This window comes from Triturus cristatus, chromosome 7 (genome assembly GCF_964204655.1).
Source record: "Triturus cristatus chromosome 7, aTriCri1.1, whole genome shotgun sequence".
Classification (NCBI taxonomy): Eukaryota; Metazoa; Chordata; class Amphibia; order Caudata; family Salamandridae; genus Triturus; species Triturus cristatus.
Genome location: NC_140590.1, coordinates 1,177,021,597 through 1,177,037,428, shown reverse-complemented (window position 1 = coordinate 1,177,037,428; position 15,832 = coordinate 1,177,021,597). Strand labels below are relative to the sequence as shown.

At 46.0% G+C, this 15,832-nt stretch overlaps 1 protein-coding gene across 2 annotated transcripts in view; it reads right to left on the bottom strand.

Moving 5' to 3' along the window:
• PKMYT1 (protein kinase, membrane associated tyrosine/threonine 1) overlaps positions 1 to 15,023 on the bottom strand; it is a 272,843-nt gene extending 257,820 nt beyond the window's left edge. Inside the window, exon 1 of one of the 2 annotated variants that reach the window (XM_085618492.1) lies at positions 14,879 to 15,023. The gene's annotated coding sequence lies outside the window, so the exon portion shown is untranslated. The remainder of the gene's footprint in view (positions 1 to 14,878) is intronic. The other variant, XM_085618491.1, reaches the window with a different exon arrangement.
• Between the last annotated feature and the right edge of the window lie 809 nt (positions 15,024 to 15,832).

Genomic DNA, 15,832 nt, shown 5'->3' with positions numbered 1-15,832 from the left:
TGCCTGAGGGTGTCGCCCTTATACAATATGTCGATGACATCTTGTTGGCGGCTGACACTCCTGAGCTGTGTGAGAAGAGTACGTTATCCTTGCTTTCCTTTTTGGCATTTCACAATCACAAAGTATCAAGGAAGAAATTGCAATTCTGTAGACCAAAGGTGACTTATTTGGGTCACCTTTTGTCTAAGGAGGGGCGTGCACTCACGCCAGATCGTATTCAAGCAATTTTGGACACGCCAGTGCCTTCCACACAGAAGGACGTGCGTGCATTTTTGGGTCTTGTTTCTTTTTGTAGGCAATGGATATTAGGGTTTTCACACATAGCCAAGCCATTATTAGCCCTTTTGACAAATGACACACCTATTCCGCTTCCCTGGTCAAATGAGTGTGACATTGCCTTCCAGCAATTGCGACAGGCCCTTTGTTCAGCACCAGTGTTAGGGACCCCTGATTATACAAAACCCTTTTCGCTGAATGTGCATGAGAAAGATGGATGTGCATTATCAGTTTTAGTGCAGATGCACGGCGGCAAGCAGCGCCCTAGTGCATATTTTTCGGCTGTACTTGATCCTGTTGCCCGAGCATTGCCTGGTTGTTTTCGCTCGGTTGCGGCGACAGCTGTGTCAATACGCCAAAGCGAGGGAATTGTGTTATCTCACAAACTGTTGGTATTAGTCCCCCATGCTGTTGATGCCCTGCTTAATCAGACAAAAACGCAGCATTTGACCAGTGCCCGTTTAACGGGATAGGAGTTGACGCTTTTGGCTCCTCATATTACGTTAAAGAGGTGTGTAACGTTAAATCCGGCTACATTGTTGCCGTTTCCGGAAACTCAGTCTGAAGCACGAAAAGCACATGATTGTATTCTTGTGACTGAGGAACAGACAAAGGGTCGTATTGATCTCCAAGCTACGCCCTTTCCAGATGTTGATGGAGAATTGTGGGTGGACGGATCATGCCTGAAGCTACCAGATGGTACGACTTCAGCAGCGTATGCAATTACCAAACTGCAAACGATAGTGGAGACAGCACGCATACCACAGAAATCAGCTCAAGCAGCGGAACTTATAGCATTAACACGAGTATGTGAGCTCAGTACAGGATTGTGTGTGAATGTTTATACAGATAGTCGCTATGCCTTCGGAGTAGCGCATGATTTCGGCCTACTCTGGAAGGAGAGAGGGTTTCTAATGTCGCATGGAGTACAGATAATGCATGGAGAGTTAGTTCACAACCTTTTGACCGCATTGACATATCCGAAGAAGATTGCTATAATTAAATGTAGTGCCCATAAGAAAGTGGTTGATAAAGTTGGAGAAGGGAATGCTTTGGCAGACCGGGTGGCACGGGAGACTGCAATGCAGCCTGGTGCTACTGCCATGTACGTAGTGAAGTCGCAGGTAGAAAGATGGCACGATGCAAAGAGAGAAGTGCTAGTAATACAGAGGACCGCTTCTGACAAAGAACGGGAGCAATGGTCCAATGATGGAGAATTGGATGATGAGGGTTGTTGGAGAAATAAGCAGATGGATAGATGGAAGTTACCCACAGCTTTTGTACAACCTATGGTTCAGATGGCACATGGGCTAGCACATGTTGGAGCTTCCGCAATTGTAAAATTGCTTACTCAAGTCTGGGAGCATCCAGAGATTGCTAGCACGGCAAAGAGGGTAGTGCAGACCTGTATGATTTGCCTGAGGTACAACCCGGGAAAGGGCACTCGAACTCCAGCAGGAGGATTTGTGACACCTACTGCACCCTTTGAGGTTTTGCAGATGGATTACATCCAGCTTGAACGCTGTAACAATTTGAAGTATGTTCTAGTAGTGGTTTGTGCCTTCAGTAAATGGGTTGAGGCATACCCTACGAAAGATAATACTGCAATGACTACAGCCAAGATGCTATTGAAGGAGTTCTTCCCTCGATATGGCATGTGTAGACTGCTGTGGAGTGATAACGGACCTCACTTTATAGCGGATGTTATAAAGTATGTCCTGAAGGGTCTAGGCATTACCCAGAAGTTTCATGCAGTGTTTCACCCTCAGTCTGCAGGACTGGTTGAGAAGTATAATGGTACGCTGAAGCTCAAGATCGCTAAGATCCAAGCTTCGACTTCTTTGACTTGGCCAGATGCCTTACCGCTGGCATTATTGTCAATTAGATCGATACCACATTCTCGAACCGGTCTCACGCCTTATGAGATAGTTTTTGGACGCCCAATGAATATTTGGGGTCCACCAAGACCTAAGGCTGTGTATGATGTACCTTGTGTAATGATGAATGATTATCTGGCACAGTTAACGGATAACTTGGTTTCTATTCATCAACAGGTCCGAGAGGCGCTCCCTGATCGGTCCACAGGCGAAGGTCATAGTCTCCGACCTGGAGACTATGTTATGCTGAAGTTTTTTGAAAGGACGAACAGCTTGGAGCCGAGATGGGTTGGTCCTGAGCAAGTCTTACTTGCAACGAGGACGGCTGTGCGGGTTTCCAACCGAAAGAACTGGATCCATTCCCTGCACTGTCGTAAAGTGCCGCCTGGATTGGTGGAGCCTGCTCTATTGACCGACCATCGAGAAATTCTGACTGCAGAGAAAGACCGTGCTGTGGAACCGAACGACACTGAGGAGCTCTTTCCGGACCACGTGATTCCTGGAGGAAGACGATATCATCTCAGACCAAGGAAGTGAATTCTTCAGTATCAGGACAAGTTGTCAGAACGGCCCTTAGGTTAGTGAAACGGAGAGCCAATGTGGCAAGGGGGGGGGGGGGGGAAAATCAGCCCTGCATTAGTGTAGCGACACCCGTCTTAGACCGCTGGTGAAGAAATCAACCGCTGCCTAAGGGGAAGAGTTCTGACAACCTTTTAGTTTCAGGAAGATATTGATTTTTCGTTCTAAAATGGAGAAAAAGAAAATCCTTTGTGCAACAGGTTTTATTCTTACAGTAGCTATTGTTGGGATAACCACATGGTTTGTTGAGGATGTGACTCCTGCTCGAGAGTTGCTTGTTTTGACTACTCCAGTGCCTGAGGAGCACTACTTTTATACCCTTCCGTATCAAGAGTTGAAGCATCGCCAGTCTTATTTGAATAACACTTTCATCCAGATGTTGCATCATACTCATGTTGCCACTAATGCTACGAACTGTTGGATATGTGGCATGATGCCAGCTCACCAGAAGAAAGGAGGAACTCCGTTCATACCACTTCCTTTTTCTCATAATGGCTCTTGTAGAGCATGGTACACTTTGCTTTTTGCCACTCGGAAACCTACAGTGGGACGGTTACTTTTCAGACTTAATAGGGAATGTCATCAAGATAAAGATGGTTATCCACAAGCGAATGGGACAATTTGGGAATGGGAAGAGTATCGACCAGACAATGAATCGATTCCCTATATTTTCACGAACACTAGGGACACTGTGGGGAAAGACCGATTCATGATTCAAGTGGCACAAGCTCAAGCGGACCTGTGTGTCCAGAGTGTGGGTTATATTCCTGTTGGTGTTAGTGACTGTATCACTATCCTGAACATCGACGGGTTGAATAACAGTACCTTCTTAGCATCCCATAATACGTACTTCGTATGTGGAAATAAAGGTTATTATCGTTTGCCAGCCGGTTGGTCTGGAGTATGTTACGTAGCATTCCTATTACCTCCTGTATTTTTGGCACCTGCATCTTATCATAAAGATTTGAAGTTGTTGAATAATGTGACTGTTAATAGGTATAAACGTACTCTATCTATTGATGATGTTGACCAGACTGATACTAGTCTGCAGCAGTATATTGATTTTAATTTAGGATTGTTCTTCTTTGTTGGAGCTGCCCTAAATAGTAGGAAAGTTCGAAGGTTAACAAGAGTTGTAGAGGCTGTGACAAATCAAACCGCTGCTGCTCTTGGGAATCCTACGGAAGAATTACAAATCACTAGAATTGTTGCATTGCAGAATCGTATGGTGTTAGATGTTATGTTAGCTGACCGAGGTGGAGCATGTAAAATTATCGGAAGTAGTTGTTGTGTGTTTATTCCTGACCACACGCCATCAGTCTATAATGCTATTAACAAGTTGCATAAAATTGCAGCTGAAATCCATACAGAAAATGGCACTTGGACCTTTTCTGGATGGTTTTGGGCATTGATCACCACATGGGGGTGGAAGGTTTTAACTGGTCTCTGTATTATTGTAGCAATTCTGTTATCCTGTTGTATTTGTATCCAGTGTGGTCCTTTACTCTGTTCCCTATGTATGTCACTCTGTATTCCTGATAAGAAAGCTATTGCCAATGTCACTTACAAGAAACATTTAACTAAAGAAATAGAAGAAATGATGAAAATTGACATATACGATGATTATTCTAATAAACCGGATGTCTTCAGTAAATGCTGAAAGGGTCGTCTGTTGAAAATTGAAACAACGATGTGATTAAGCATTCACTAAAGACATGAATTCCCCTTTAGGACCGAGTTCCTTGCGTTATGTTGACTAAAGTCTGGACTCCATTTTGTATTGTCATGTCTCCACGTGCTCAGCACGAGAAGAGTCCTATCTTCGTGTTAGTTGCTCTTGTAATCTTCCTAGTAACAGTCTATAAATAGCTCCTTTGTCCGTCTGGCGCATGCCCAGGCTTGACCACATCTGTTATCAGTTAATCCTCGCTCGACCATGTTTTCGCGGGCTTAGAGATGTGTTAACTCCGCCCACATATTGATTCTGTATCGAAAATGTCCATAAAAGGTAATGTTCTTCGCCTCATGTTGTATCCACCCACTTATGAGCCCCTCTGTTGTGTATAAAAGGGGACTGTGTTCGCAAGTTCGGTGTGCTACTCTATGCAATACCGAAGAGTGTTGTATGGATTGTAGGACCACCCTTAAGGGTTAATAAACTTTGTCTTTGTACTTTGCAGTTTCCGTGCCAACTTCCTTGTAGATTCCATTACAGGAGAGCGAACCCTTGTGTCCTGCGGGCCTAGCTGGGGCCTGTATTCATCACCCCTTCCACACCACATAGACACCGAAGAGTAAATTAATGATGGTGTATACGTTACCAGAGATTTAATTTTACATGAGTTAACGTTGGGTAGCAATTGCTCTTATCTTGCTATGCACGCTCCATTTTCGACATTATAAACATATCTGCATAAACATTTATATACTAGTATGCACCATATCTTTTATTAACAGAAGAACATTTCTAAAGAAAAAAGAAGGGAAAACAAGCATTTACAATGCAATGGTCTCGGCAATATTATAGGTAGAGCTATTGGTATTGCTCATTATTTTTTTATCATTTTTGTATCCCTAAATAAATGGCATTGTCATTTCTATTGGCATTAGTTTTTTTTTTTGCATATGTGATACCTATTGCATTAGCAGAGAGAGAGTGAGGTAGGCAGATAGAGAGTGAGGTATTGAAATAGAGAGTGAGGTAGTGAGAGAGAGTGAGGTAGAGAGTGAGGTAGTGAAAGAGTGAGTTAGTGAGTGAGGTATTTTCTGATGTAGTGAGATAAAAACAGTGAGTGATGTTGTGAGAAAGATTGAGGTAAGGAAAGAGAGAGTGAGGTAGTGAGGGATGTTGTGAGGTATTAAGATAGAAACAGATAGTGATGTAGTGAGGTAGTGAAAGAGTGAGTGTAAGTGACTTAGTGTATTTGAGAGAGAGAGTGAGGTAGTGAGATAGAGAGAGTGAATTAGTGAGTTAGAAAGAGAGAGTGAAGTTGCGAGGTAGTGAGAGAGTGATGTAGTGAAGTTTTGAGAGAGTGTGTTGTGATATAGTGAGGTAGTGAGAGTGAGATAGAAATAGATAGTGATGTAGTGATAGAGAGTGAGGTAGTGAGATAGAGAGAGAGTGCATATAATGTATTTTAACCTGCGTGATTGTTGGGAAATCTGACGTATATACCCCTCCCCCCCAATCTTCCTGAAGAAGCTACCCCCGTGCATTATGCGAGGCTGACTGCAAATAATCGAGTCCTGTATTTCACAAGAAGCATTGACCAATAACCACTGACAAGAAGAGCTTGTGCCCCAAAAACTTGCCCAGGGCTGTCTGCCTTGCAGGCCAAAGAAGGCAGAGTTCCCTCCCAAGCCGTGATCTTCGTGCGAGCAAGCAAGTCCTATCTGCCGCCATTTACTGTAACCTCACAGACTTCACTCAGGCGTCCCTGCAAAGGACCCCCAGGGGTGAAGCTTCCATTGGTGCAGCAGGTGCAGTGGCACCAGGGACACACTGAGCCTTGAATATTATTGTATTTCACACTTCAAACAGCAGCCGGGGAGGCATGTCCTTCCTTGCACTAGGACCCATGACACACTGACTACAATAACAACACTGTGAACCCCGCTCAGTCAGGGGGCAAGCCTCGATATCCGCATCCGGCACGAAGGCGCGGTCCGACTGAGGAAACTGCGCACTCCGTGCCCCTTTGAGGAGGGAGATAGACAGTTGTGTCAACAGAGCTCAGTCCTCAGGGGGACACTGTGGCGACGAGATTAGTAGCTTTCTCAGTACTGTCTGTAACGCATGCGGGGCCTGAACTCAGCTCAAAATTCATATTCAACATCAGAAATTAGGTATTGCCTGAAACCGACTCAAGCGGGCATTGACTGCTGGTTCACACACACTGGACATAGACGCGCCGCTCGTCCGCACTTAAACTACTCTGATAACTGCACAACGTGCACGTCAGTTCTTAGGTTTCACGCGCTAGAGGAGTTTATGGAAACTGTAACCATTAGGGAAAGCCCCTCTGTAATGGTCACGGGGACACTACACCCTCAGTGCTCAGTCTTGTTAAACACTGATATAAACTGTGTCGACGGCGCATCACTTGTTAGTATGACTGACGCAAACTGACCACAGCTCAATTTTTAGTCAAAATGTCGTTTTTGTGATATAATGAATATTTCTTGTAAACTGTAACAGTTACTTTCGCAAATCTTAATTTTCCATTTGAATGCCATATGGAGTATTTATTTGTCATTTTGTTTGAAAGTGTGCACTTGTGGTATTTACGTGGGCTGCATACATGCACCTCGCTGCTCCGGTGTAATGTGATGAGAGTGGTATATTGTTAACTTTACCCACGCGGTGGGACTCGTGGTACACAAGTACCGATTTTAAAGACGCCCCATGTTCATAATGAAGCGCTAGGATTTGCATGTTTGTTGTATTGGCAAAATGTGCCCATTCTGTAGTACTTTGGGTAGACTGGCACAGACTCATTCAACACACGCCTCGGTTTTCAGAATAACCCCGGCGAGGACTCAGCAAGACCAGGGCATTGTGTTGGAATGTGCGAAGATGCCCTTCCGGGATGGGGCATCTCTTGAATGTCAAAGCCCCTTTTCCAGGGGGTCCGGGCTTTGTTTATATCCAGATGGCGCCGATTACTTCCCAGTAGGGACAGTGGGCGGTCATTAGCAGCTCACTGTGAGGTAAATTGGTAGGGGTCGCTAGGGATACAGTGGGGGTGCTCCCGTGTGGGCGGGGGCGTGCCTAAGGTGGTGGTGGGCTGCATGGCTTTTGTAAGTGCGTTTACATAGCGCCTCAAACCTGCCGAGGCGCGAACAATTAGGGCGTCGATGTTGCAGGGTCAGATTCAGGCAGGGACAGAAAATAGACCCGGGCTGATTGACAGAGACTCGTTGCACGGCCTTTTCACAGAGCCTCGTTCGCGTCCTTTCAGCTGTGGATTACGGGCGGGGCAGCCCCACTTCTGTGGAGATTTACGTGGCAGCGCGCGCAGCCAGTCACCCTGGCAGCGGGCGAAGCAGCAAAGCTAATGCCGCACAGATGGTGGCATGGCGTGTGTTTCAGTCTGGAGCAAAACAGGGCTTTAACAAAACATTGATTTGCACACTTGTATGATTTGTTGTCTCTTTCTAATGTATGCGTATGCTCTAAAGTGCTCAGATGCCCCATATTGGGATGAGAGAGGTATTAAAGAATTAAATTAAACATAAATTAGTGCATTTAACTTGTTATTTGTTTTGGTATTCATACAGACAGATATATCCGATATTCTTACAGTGAATGCATATCTCTTACACACAAAGTCAAAAACATGTCTCCAAATCACAGTTTCTTTTAAGAATTTATGAAGTGATAACCTAAGAGCCTTTGTTTCCCTCCATTGCATTGGCATTTAGATGCTACGATCAAGATCGCTTCCAGCCAGGACGATACTGGAACACAAGTGAGACTGGTGGCTCTTTAAGTGAGGCCTGTGCGTTTGGACCCAGTTGTAAGTGAAAGTGGGAGAGACGCCTCGTCACCGGCAGGCTGCTGCTCTCTACGGAAAGCATACCATGCTACAAGCACATCTAGAATGCATCCCGGTGTTGGCAAATTCAGCATACTCCATCAGGCCAGCAGAACCAGAGCAGGCTCCATAACAGCTGCTGTTTCCCTGATCTAGCTTGACCCCCTCACTTCCTGCACTGCCTGCACGTACCATACGAATCTATGCAACAAAGACATTAACCCACTGAGCTCAGCTGTCTTACATAAAACACATCTGTAACCGACATTTATAGGCGATGCTGTGAAGCAGGAACATTAACCTGCTGTGTTATTGTAAGAGCTAAACATGAGATGAAAGCCCACGCAGGTCACTCCTGCAAATGCATTTAACACCACAGTCACCGTCTTCCACCCAACAAGTCCTGGATACGCACCGATCGTTGTAACTGGTGCCTTACCCCGTAACCTAGTGTAAAACAGAGCCTGCCTGTGACTAAAGTAAGCCAGAAGAAATAAAATGTACTATCCAACTTTTCCCTGCTGCTAATTTCTCTGAGGAGGGAGTTTGTAAAAAGAAATAACGCATAGCTCTCATGACTACCGAATTTCTGCAGCAGCCTTCGCTGAATATATATCGATTGTCCGAGCATTGTTTTATTGCTCATCACCCCTGCTCTCGCTTGCAGCTAGGTACATTACTCTATAGGGGGACTGGAGTTCGTAGCTATCACTTCTGAAACGGTGAAAGCAGCAGCACCGAAACATGAAGGAAAACACACGACGAGCCAAGAACAGCGCAGACACAAGCAAAGCCGGAGTTCGTGGACGGCGCAGTTCTCTGCCCGGCGGGTCTGTTCCCAGATAATAACATCGCACTGCGGTCTGCGGCGGGGTACGCAGGACAATCTCTCGGAAAGGGAGGCGCTGGCCGAAAGTTCATGCACTCTTTGGAGAACCTACTTTCATACACGGACCCAAAGACCTTTCATTTGACAGGCATCCCATTTCGACACTGCGCACAGTTTATTTTAGTGTGCAAACTGCATGTAACCACGCTGGACAACCTACACTCGGATGGTGGTGCTGTGTCGTATCACAGCCCCCGTTTTTCAAGGCGGGCCCGACTTGACGTTATGTTACGCCTTATCACTCGCTCGCTGTAAGCTGAAGCGCCTCGCGCTGGAGGCAGATGTCGCCTGCCACACAACGGAAAACAGGCAGGGATTTGTAGGAGAGCTCCATACAATTTAGCGATAACTTCAGGCTCGACATGAGGCTGCATCACATAACAAACACCTACCTGGTTACTCCTAAAGCAGGTCAAGCCACTTAAAGTTTTGTACGCTCAACATGAGAGGACTTAATAAACCGGTAAAACGCAGGTGCTACTGTCCTAGCTAGGGGGAGAGGACGCCATGAACACCACCGCCTTTCTCGAGCGAAGAAGAAATGCCTCGGAGAAAGGCAGCGGCCGTTTCAGATTCGGGGGCGTGTTTCTTTTTCTCTCCTCTTGCCATTGGCTGGAGGAGAGAAAAACACGCCTGAGAAAGGGCGTGGCTAAAAAGTAGAAAGAACAGCAAGAACACGCCCCCGAATCTGAAAAAGACGGAGCCTATTTGGAGGGACGGCTCTCTCCTCCAATGCCTGGCCTCCGTTTAGGAAGCCAGCCAATGGATGAGAGGCAAAAAGAGAGGCGGGCTAAGGAGCCACTCTAGGAAACATTAAATCTCGACTTCCGGTTCTGCCTTCGGCAGACCGGTAGTCCTCGACCTAAAAAGGGACACTTAAATGCAAGACCCCTACAATTAAAAACACCATCCTTGTAAACCCGAGTTGAGACTAGAAATAAACTGAGCATTGAACTACTAGTCAACATTTTTGAAGGGCCAATTCGAAGACACCGAGCAGACAATGTCTGTCTGGGTGAACTTCCCAAGCAAGCATGAGATGAGGTAAGAGAAAAACTGAAACACCGACCAATAAAACAGATCATGAATTTCATAACATATTAGCAATGATTTGCCAAGTCGATAGATCAACATAGCAGGTATGAAAACCTGATACGTCTGATAGCAATAAAAAACTAATTGAGATGAAGCTCGGTATAAAGCTGCACAATAAAGACGCTTTCGTGTGGGGCGTTAAATATCAGACAGCAAAAAATAAATTCCAACGAAATGTTAGCGCCCTTACTCAAATGAAAGACGTGGAAGTCCTTGAGACACATCTCGTAAGTGTTACGCTCAAATAATGAGATGTTCCTCCTTATCAGCAATTTTAACCGGAGAATGTGAAGTGACTCAAGACCATGAAACCCACCTCCGAGCACAAATGAGCATTCAGCTGGTATTCGTCAGATCAATGTTCTTTATAAGGTTTTGCGATTTACGATTATCATTGTTTGTAACCACTATCGTGCTTACGTAGGAAACTATCATTAATAAGCGAATGGGTAGAACATAAAACTAAAACCAAAGGAAATGATGGATGGAGTGTTGAACATTGCAAGCACTCACCCCCAGTCAACTGATCTGGGTTTAATCCATCACCGTTCTTTAGCCCACTCTGCCACCCCAGTTCAGACATGGCCATATGCAAATCAGTCTGACCCTGTGCCTCATGGGAACAGTCCAGCCGGAACTGCAAAGCCATGTCTTCCCTGGACCGGAAACAAGCTTCCTAGGACCGGTTTCTGGCATTTCAGCCGTCTTCAGCCAGGCTTGCTTTAATCCAGTGGCAAAGTGAGCAAGGGACTCACGTCTGAGCATACCCTGCCAACTTATGGCGAACAAAGCAAAACCAAAGGAAATGATGGATGGAGTGTTGAACATTGCAAGCACTCACCCCCAGTCAACTGATCTGGGTTTAGTCCATCACCGTTCTTTAGCCCACTCTGCCACCCCAGTTCAGACATGGCCATATGCAAATCAGTCTGACCCTGTGCCTCATGGGAACAGTCCAGCCGGAACTGCAAAGCCATGTCTTCCCTGAACATAAAACTGACAGAGAATGCCCCGCACCCGTTGAAGGTAAGTGCAATACCGCAAAGCAAAAGTGCCCGAAAATCAACAAAATTGGTTAAACGCCATTCGGCAAAGTAGGATAGTGTCTTGAAAGCCAAAGATGCCTGAAATACTGAAGTGAAACCGCGTACATCCAAGTGACAGGCAGCCCCTTCATACACCAAATATTTCCCAAAAGCAGAGTTCTTCCGAAACCAGGGTAAACAAAACAAGCCCGCGAGAGGTGCGCGCCACAGCGAGTGATCCGTTTTCAATTATCGCGCCCTCGTCTGGGCACAATAATTCAAAACAGATGTCACCCGTGCGGGTAACCGCAAACAATAGGCCACACACGCACGAGCGTGTAGTGAGCTTTTTGAAGCCCCCTTACAATAAGTCTTGCAGGGCAACGCATGCGCGCTGCTAGGCGAGACCTAAAAATACATTTTGTTTATTAAACACAAGCCGAGGACAAGAAAATGGTGTCCCCGAAGATCTAAGTACTCTAGTAACCTCATTACTTTTGAAGCGTACACAAGCTACAGAACACGAGGGTGCATAAGAATGGTCCTCTGCAAGCTACTTCGATTCAGCTTGTGTGACATTTTCATAATTTCACTATAATTATGAGTGACATTCAACAACTAAGAGTGACACTTTCTCGCAAGCAAAATCAAGAAATTAAGAAATGTGAAACAAATACCAGAAATTACACCCATTTGAGCAACCAGAAATTCTTAGAAGATCTTAAAACTGCTGCAAAGCACCAGAAATGGAAGGGCACTAGGATGTGAGAGAGGCCCCAACGCGGAGCCTGAGCCAGCCTCACTAATGCTGAACTAAACTTTGCGCAAGCTGAGACTGCAATGTAGAGCTCAGCTCAAGCGCTGTAACTTTACTTACAGAGGGTCGGCCCATTTACATAAACTGTGGGCCGAAAAGGGCCACGCCCATGAACCAGAATCCAATAACTGAAGCCGCCACCACTTAAAAATATTTCTATTCACATACTTTTGCAAATAATGACCCCGCCATTAAGGAGCATGTACAATCTGAACTGCCTTCGTGCACGAATGATACATGCTTTCACCAAACTCAATGAAACTCAGACCTCTGACTATGAACCGGAAGCATACACAGCTCATGGATCTCTAGTTCATGTGTTAGTCCATTAGCTACACAAGCCATCTTGCACTACTTAGTTTTAATACCTATAATTCTAAGAAGAACTGGGTCAATTAATAGACAAGACGTGAATCACTGATTTTTCATCACATCTCTTTGACCCAGACCAAGAGGGAAAAGGCAGAAAAGGGGGGGGGGGGGGACAGAGGATGAGAAAGAAAGGAAAACCGCGAGAATGGAAGAAAACATTGATTAAAAACGACCTGCATGATTGAAATAAAGAGTCAGAAAGTGCTGAGTGGTGGAATAAAGAGTATGCAGGGGGGAAATCAAGACTAAACTAGACAGACAGGTTGCTAAGAAATCTTTGGGGCCCTGCACTTTTTAACTAATTAAAGGCTGGTTATTAACATTTACTCGTTGCTTTCTTACCCCACTAAAACACTTTGGTACTCTTACGGAACTCTGTGCATTGCAAGAAGTATATAAAGTGCTTGCTCTTATACTTTTAAATATGGTAGGTTTTCTCTCGTTCAGCTGCAGCACAGAAGATGTGCTGCTGAACTTGTTTAAAAACACAGTTCACCTTTAGAAATGCTAGTAAGGAGCAGTATCCTAAAATAGATCCTAAACCAGAAGGGCAGCAATTCTAAACCATCAGGTAAAGGCCCCAGAGCAGTATTAGCCAGTCTGTTTTTAGGTCTCGCCTGACCCAGCGCATGCGCTGGTCTGGCGAGACTTATTGAGAGGGCTCCAAAAAGTGCTCCAAGGCCAGCCTAGAGCTACAGTGCATGTGCGCCGCGCTTTACCGCGATTACTTTCACTGCCACAGGGCCGCTTTGATGTTTGATCGCGATCGCTTTCACTTTCGCGGCCGTATGGCCGCTTTGCATAGCCAATAGGTCTCGCTCTTGGGACCTTATAAGTATTTAGTTATGCAACTGTTGCATGGCTAAACACTTATAAGGTCCCAAAGGCGAGATCTATTGGCTATGCTAATGCTTGTTTGCTTTGTCTCTTCTCTTTCAGTCTTACTATATCCCCTGTCTCCCCTCCCCCCAGAGTCTGCCCTTGTTAGGTCTCACCTGACCCAGCGCATGCGCTGGTCTGGCGAGACTTATTGAGAGGGCTCCAAAAAGTGTTACCAGGCCAGCCTAGAGCTACAGTGCATGTGCGGGGGCGCACGCCCCGAGTTTTACCGCGATTTACTTTCACTTTCGCGGCTGCACGGCCGCTTTGATGTTTGATCGCGATCACTTTCACTTTCGCGGCCGCACGGCCGCTTGGCATAGCTAATAGGTCTCGCTTTTGGGACCTTATAAGTAGTTAGTTATGCAACTGTTGCATGGCTAAACACTTATAAGGTCCCAAAGGCGAGACCTATTGGCTATGCCAATGCTTGTTTTTGCCCACTGCAATCTCTCCCTGCCCTCTTCACCAAACAACCCGTTCTCCCCCTTCCAGATATCCGCACTTCCCCTCAGTCTGCTCGATTTAACCTAAGCCTGCCCTTTATCCACAGCCAACCCCCTCCCCCTTCAAGTCGGTTTGTAACCACTTTCTTCTCAACCTGTCAGCTTTCACCCAGACAGCAAGTTCTCCCTAGTGTTGTCTCCTTTCAGTTTGCCTATATTCCAGTCTGCCCACTTACATCTCAGCTTGAATAAATCTGCTTTTCTCTCACCCTACCCGTAATCCCCAGTCTGCCTATTCTCCCTTGATTTCGACCACTACTAACCTAATCCTGCCTTCATATGACGTGAGGATTTCGTAATATAGTCACCTGTTTAATAATGTGAACATGTGTTATTAGGCTGGCAGTAGCCCGGGTGAATAGCCGCTTGTGTTGTGTATGGAAGGGACTGTGTAGCACACCAGTGACTGTCCTGGGCTCGTGGTAAATGCTGGTGTGTGCAGACGGGGCCCCCCTTGACATGCCTGTGGTTTGTTACCTGCATCAATCTCACATCCATGCACCTTCTATACCTGGCATTGCACAGCGTCTCTTTACAAGATCTAAACTGACCCACTTTACAAACATTGGCCACTTTTGTAGCTATCTGAATCACTAATGGAACCCAGGTCTACTTTTATTTTGGTGCCCGGGGCAATTTTCTTCCCCAGTCGAACTCTGGGACCTTTGCTCTCACCAGGACCCCTCTGATAGGGCATGGCTGGTACACACATCCCGAGTTAGGGGACAGATACGAGCCTTGCACTCACCCCACCGGGTTCAGGAGCCGGAGAAGCAGCTGTTCTGTTCTCTCCTTCGGCGCCAACACAAGCAGAGCTGCGGCTCACTTCCCTCAGAGGAAGGGGCGCAGGTTACATAAGAGGCAGTTCGTATGCAGAGAACACACGAAAAGGAATCGTTAAACGTGACCAGTCAAGCAAAAAAAAAATGTATCGGCTGGTGACTGATTATTAAAAGTGTGATTAGTTAAATAATAATACAGAAACCAAATGGAAGAAAATGTGATAAAAAAATGACAGTTTTCTACCGGTCGGCTGCTGCCTCGGGTGGTCTCAGTCACGGTGCTGCAGGCTGCGGTACTGCTAGCGGATTCGTCCATGGCGAGGACTCACACGAGTGGCACAGCAGCTCTTGCTGGCGCCTTCAGTACAAGTTACACAGAGCAACAAGTCGCGCATGCCCAATCCTTCACTTCCTTTCGGCAGACATGCGCAGTACAGCGCTTCCTGGCTCGAACACGCAGCACATCAGAACTGCGTAAACGGAGAGCATGACATTCCTACGTTGAAGCCATGACGCAAGCGGGGTGGGGGTGGGGGCCTCCTTCGACCCCCCAGTGACCCGCCTACAGCACAGGAATCCTACCCAGCCCTGCTGCTGGGTGCAGGCTCGGCAGCTGCAGGCTCTTCATGAGAAGTTATAAATACCAGGAAAAAGTAAAGTCAGGATCACCCTTTTCTTTTAACAACTACAGAAAGCGAACACCGTAATAGTTATCTAAGAGGAAAAGGCATGTTTTAAGATGCATGGGGGAGCAGGGTGTCTGCCTGCAAAGCTGTCAAAAGGCCCAAGTCGTATGATATGTCCATGCATTTTTTGCAGCATGACTTTGCATTCTCTCATTGGAAGAAGGTCCGCTTTAAAACTCCTAGCATGCCTAGTGTTGGCACGACTTTTTAGCTGGGGTACCAGATTCGAGTCTCGGCGTCGGCTCAGCATCCTGTGATTCTGAGCAAATCACTTAATCTCCCGGTGCCTAAGAAAAACAAGCATTTGCAATGCAATAGGTCTCGCATTTACGCGAGTTTGAGCCTTTGGCATTGTAAATGACAATGCCTTTTATTTATATTTTGGTTTATAAAACATAAATAAAAGGCATTGTCATTTACAATGCCAATAGCTTAAACTCGCGTAAATGCGAGACCTATTGCATTGCAAATGCTTGTTAACAAATGAGTTTTATCTGACATTCTTTTAGTTT